A 5,812-nucleotide genomic window follows, 5' to 3' on the forward strand; every position below is an offset into this window, starting at 1 on the left:
CAGCAGCAGCATCAGCATCAGCAGCATCAGCAGCATCAGCAGCAATAATGGCACAGACCCAGCCCAACCCTGAGATATGAGTCACAGGCTGGGGACGTGGTGGGGATGGGAGTAGCGCTGCCGAGACAGAGCCTCTCTAAGACAGAGAGAGAGAGAGAGAGAGAGAGCGAGAGAGAGAGAGAGAGAGAGAGATGGAGAGAGAAAGAGAGAGGGGGAGAGAGAGTGGGAGAGATGGAGAGAGAGAGTGGGAGATGGAGAGAGGGAGGGAGATGGAGAGAGGGAGAGGAGGGAGAGAAAGAGAGAATAGGGAGTGTGTGTGTAAGAGAGAGAGAGAATAGGGAGTGTGAGAGAGAGAGAAAGAGAGAGAATAGGGAACGTGTGTGTAAGAGAGAGAGAGAGAGAGAGAGAATAGGGAGTGTGAGAGAGGGAGAGAAAGAGAGAGAGTAGGTAGTGTGAGAGAGAGGGAGAGAGAGAATCAGGGAAAAGGCAGAGAGGGTAGAGAGAGAGAGAGAGAGAGAGAGAGGGAGTGTGGGAGAGAGAAGAGGAGAAAATCAGGAGAAAAGGCAGAGAGAGGGAGGAAGAGTAAAAGAGGGGGAAATAGAGAGGTGGAAGTAAAAGGTTAAATGAGAGAGACAGAAAGACAGGTAGGGAGAGAGGGGGAGTGAGAGAAAGACAAGGAGCAAGAGGGACAGATACAACAGGAGAAACAAATTAGAGGGAAAGAGAGAGAAAGAAACATTTGTATTGTTTTATTTTATAATTACATATACCATACATACGTATATATACTGTATATATATATATATATTTATACTTTTTGTCATTAAATACTTATTTTTAACCATTCCATTTTGTCATATTGTACCCCCATTGCATTGCTTTGGCAATACTGTTACACATTATTTGAATTTGAATTTGAATTTGATTTTGAAATATGAGAAAAGAGAAAGACAACAATGAGGAGAGACAGGGAGGGAAAGAGGAAAGACATGAAACGGCAGGTACACGAAAAGAGAGAGGGATGCAGAGAGAAAAGAGGGGGAGAGAGTGAACAGAAATCAGAAAAAGAAGAGAGGTGAAATGTAAGATTGAGCAGGGAATCAGACCAAAAAAGTAGGGAAAGAGAGAGTGTGAGTATGTGAGAGATCGAGAGAGAGAAAAACCAGAATGCACTTGCAACTCTAACCAAATCAACAGCCTCTTGGCAAACATCACGACAGAACAAAAAAAACAACCTAATCATTCTCAACCCCATCAGATGCCGATCAATGGCCTGACCAAAATAAACCAAACAATCAGAATCTCACCAGGGAAGAACCAAACAAAACTGTGCAATATTCACATAAAAAAATAAATTAATGAATATTTCTTCACTATTAGAGTTCGCAAGCGACCCACAAAATGAACTTCATGTAACAAGTTCATGGCAATCATCCGCTTTCCTCCAGAATTTAATTACAACCCTCATTAATTAGGATTAAGTGAGTGACCAAGGCGAGGGGACTTTGATGAATAACAACCACCACAGTCTGACTTGTTCGGCCTCACTCACACACTCCAGTGACGTCAAAATACATCATTTTTTAATACATCATTCATAACACGGTAATTAAGCCTGACAAGGCGAGTGGATCCCCCCTCCACCCTCCACCCACCCGCCACCCCGTCCGGAAAGTAGCCGATGCCTAGTCCCTCTCACGGCTGGAGACTTTGCTAATGTGTTTTTAAGAGAGACGATCCGTGACATTCTGTCATGTGCCCCCCCCCTTCTCATCATTTTCCCATAACCCAACCGCAAGTGCCATCAGAAGAAGTTCAATCACGCTCTTAAACTCTGCACTGATCAATATTAAGCGTCCTCTTGGCCTTGTTCTACACACTCAGCTGTCTCTGTCCCTGAGTGTCCTCACCACCCCCAGAGTGGGACTTAAAGACATGGCCCACATAGATCCACACTCCAGCGCGCATACGGGGCCTTTCTGGGCCAGGCCTGGGCCAAACCCGGGTCAAGAGTCATTCGCTATCTGAAGGGTTTGCTAACGGGTCAGGTCCTTCCTGGGCATCTGTTGGTACTGGATTTGGGCCTGGCGTAGGGAAGAGGTGTTTTCTGACTCCGTAGGGGGTCAAAGGGCATCCCTGGTGGTAGATGGGTGGGCTGAGTCAGCAGGAGGGGTGTTTATCCAGTCCCCTGGCTGAACTTGTGAACAGGATACATTCTCCACCTCTGTGGGAGAAAGAGAGCAAGAGAGAGGGAGGAAGGGAGGGAGAGAGAGAGGGCAAGACAGAAAGAGAGGGAGGGAGAGAGAGAGAAAGAGAGGGAGAGAGAGAAAGAGACGGAGGAAGGAAGGGAGAGAGAGAGGGGGAGAGAGGAAGGGAGGGAGAGAGAGAGGGCGAGAAAGAAAGAGAGAGAGGGAGAGATAGAGAGAGGGAGGAAGGGAGGGAGAGAGAGGGCGATAAAAGAAAGAGAGAGGGAGGGTCAGAAAGAAAGAGAGTAAAAGAGAGAGAGAGAGAGAGAGAGAGAAGGAGATGGACAGATTATAATAAAATGAAAGAGAGAGAAAAGGGAGGGAGAAAGAGAGAGATGGACAAAGGATGATATAGTGAGAGTAAGAGAGGGGGAGAGATAGAAAGAGAGGGACAGACAAACAGAGGACGAGAGAGAGAAAGAGACAGAGGGAGAGACAAACAGAAGAGAGAGAGAGAGGGAGAAAGAGACAGAGGGAGAGACAAATAGAAGAGAGACAGAGAGAGCGAGAGAGGGATGGTGAGAGGAGGAAGGCAGGGGTGGCTGGGCCGGCCGGGAGTCAAGAGTGAGTCAGAGGAGAGGAGAGGAGAGGAGAGGAGAGGAGAGGAGCTGCAGCCGGGAGCCTGTGAAAGCCGTGGGAGAGAGCAGGCATCACCAACGCCACCGCCACACTGCCAGCTCACACACACACACACACACACACACACTGATACTGACCACACAGACACACATTAACATTGATCACATACACACACATACACCGCTCATACACACACTGATACTGACCACACAGACACACCGCTCATATACACACTGATACTGACCACACAGACACACATTAACATTGATCACATACACACACACACACCGCTCATACACACACTGATACTGACCACACAGACACACCGCTCATACACACACTGATACTGACCACACACAGACACACATTAACATTGAGCACACACACACACGCAAATACTGAACACACACATGTTAACACTGACCACACACACATTAACACTGACCGCACACACATGCTAACAGAGACCACACAGATATGATGAAACACTGAAAACACAGACACACTGACCTCATACATGTTAACAATGATCACTCACACACACGTTAATACTCGTTACACAAGCTCCCAAGCAGTCCGTGTTTATACACACACAAATACGAAAACATACACACACATCCAAACACTGACTACACAAACATGATAACACTGACACCACACACACATTAACACTCGTCACACAAATACATACGGCCATGCAAACACAATTACACTGTCCACACCAACACACTGTTAACATTGGCCACAGAAACCCACACTATTCCCACAAACATGCTAATACTGGCTACACAAACCCTGCTCACGATGAGAATTAGCATTAGCCTCAATGTTCAGTGTGTGGAGGATTTCTCATCACCGTATCACATGCAGACCTGGCACAATCAGACAGAGATTAGTCTAGCGACGATAGGAAAGGGCATGAATTAGTTCTCATTAAGGAAGGTCTACATATGTTCTGTGTCTGTAGCTGACACCTGTGGCTGTGGCTGTGGCAGTAATGCGGACGACACGTCATTGTGTCCAAAGAGGTGCATCATGGGAAGACTCCAGTGAAGAGCAGGATGAATTACATATGTACTATGTTTTATGGTAGTCGCAGTTTGCAAAATTTCTTGTAAATATTTATGGATTGTTTTAAGTATCTATGAATGTGCTTAAACCTCAGGACCCCATCGTTGTGACTGGACATTGAGCTTTACGAGGAGGAGTTTGAGGACAGGCAGAGAAGCTGGGGCAGAGAATGTTAGAAGAGAAATACCGCAGAAATCTAAGAAAAAGGAGCGAGCCATGAGAAAGAGAAGAGAGAGGAGCTGGAAAGGAGAGAGTTGTTGAGAGAGAGAGATAGAGGGAGAGAGAGAGAAAGAGAGAGAGAGAGAGAAAGATTGCAGGGGGAGTGTCATGGATGCAGGAGAGATGGTCATCCATGTCTCACGGTCGCTGTTAAATGTCTCTGGGAGGCGGGAACGGGAAACTAATCACATCCCCGACCGGATGGCCTCGTCTGCGGCCATGCTCTCACACATGCACACACACACACACACACACACACACACACACACACACACACACACAGTGTCCCGGGGCTGCAGCGGAACTAACCTTTCACTGCGTCATCATCCTGCCCTGGGGGCTACCCTCCCGAGGCCGGGCTGGACGAGAGACGCTGATAATGAGCACAGAAAAGAGAGAGAGAGAGAGGGAGAGAAAAAGAGAGAGAACATTACCAAATGAACACTCTGTCCCAGTCACACAGAGAGACAGAGAGACAGAGAGACAGAGAGAGAGAGAGACAGAGAGACAGAGAGAGAGAGAGTGGACCTTCCCGTCCCTCCTAAACCACAAATGCCTCCTGTGCCATTGTTGATGGTGGCGTGGAGACATGGTGCTGCTGATGCCTGAGACATGAAGACCTGATGAGAAAAAGAGTAAAAACATGGATGACAGCTAGAGCTGTGGGATTGATTGCACTCACAAGGCAATGGCATGATCAGGGAGCACAAGTGGATTGGGTTAGTGCGACATGAGATGGACAGGAGATAAGTGATGCAGTAAAAAAAAAGAAAGATGTAAAGACGCTTCTTTCCTTGACTGTGTGAAGTATAGATGATATTCCAATTCTGTGAATGAATGAATGAATGAATTACCAATTTATGAATGAGCTGTGTGGATGAATGATGAATGAATGAATGGATGAATGGATGGATGGATGGGTGGATGGGTGGATGAATGAATGGATGGATGGATGGATGGATGGATGGATGGATGGATGGATGGATGGATGGATGGATGGATGGATGGATGGGTGATTACTGTTTAGTGGTATAAGAACCTGAGCTGATGTGATGGAGATCGAAATGAATCGATGGATGGATGGATGGATGGGTGGATGAATGGGTGATTACTGTTAAGTGGTGTAAGAACCTGAGCTGATGTGATGGAGAGCGGAATGAATGAATGGATGGATGGATGGATGGATGGGTGGGTGGATGAATGGGTGATTACTGTTTAGTGGTGTAAGAACCTGAGCTGATGTGATGGAGAGCGGAATGAATGGATGGATGGGTGTATTGATGGGTAAATTACATGGTCAGTCCATGGTTGAACCCTCACCACTCCCCACTGAGAGCAGTGAATGGTCATACATGATACAAGTATTTTCACATTACATAGACAAATGGATGGATGGAATAAAAGGAGTAAGCATAAGCCATTTCTCTCTTTCTCTCTCGCCCGCTGATTCCCTCTATCATGCCCCCCTACACACACACACACACACAGACACACACACACACACTTCATGTATGTCTATTTGTGAACTATTTGTACTGTCACTGAGTTATTCATATCATACTGTTCCTCTTGTTTTACAACTCCATGCGTTCGGGCGAATCCTGGCAGAGAGACGGGTGAATATAACCTATTACTCATGTTACTTACCGCACATTTGTGGCACTCATGCCAGCCTAGCGCTTCGTCACTGCATAACA

This window comes from Clupea harengus, chromosome 20 (assembly GCF_900700415.2).
Source record: "Clupea harengus chromosome 20, Ch_v2.0.2, whole genome shotgun sequence".
NCBI lineage: Eukaryota > Metazoa > Chordata > Actinopteri > Clupeiformes > Clupeidae > Clupea > Clupea harengus.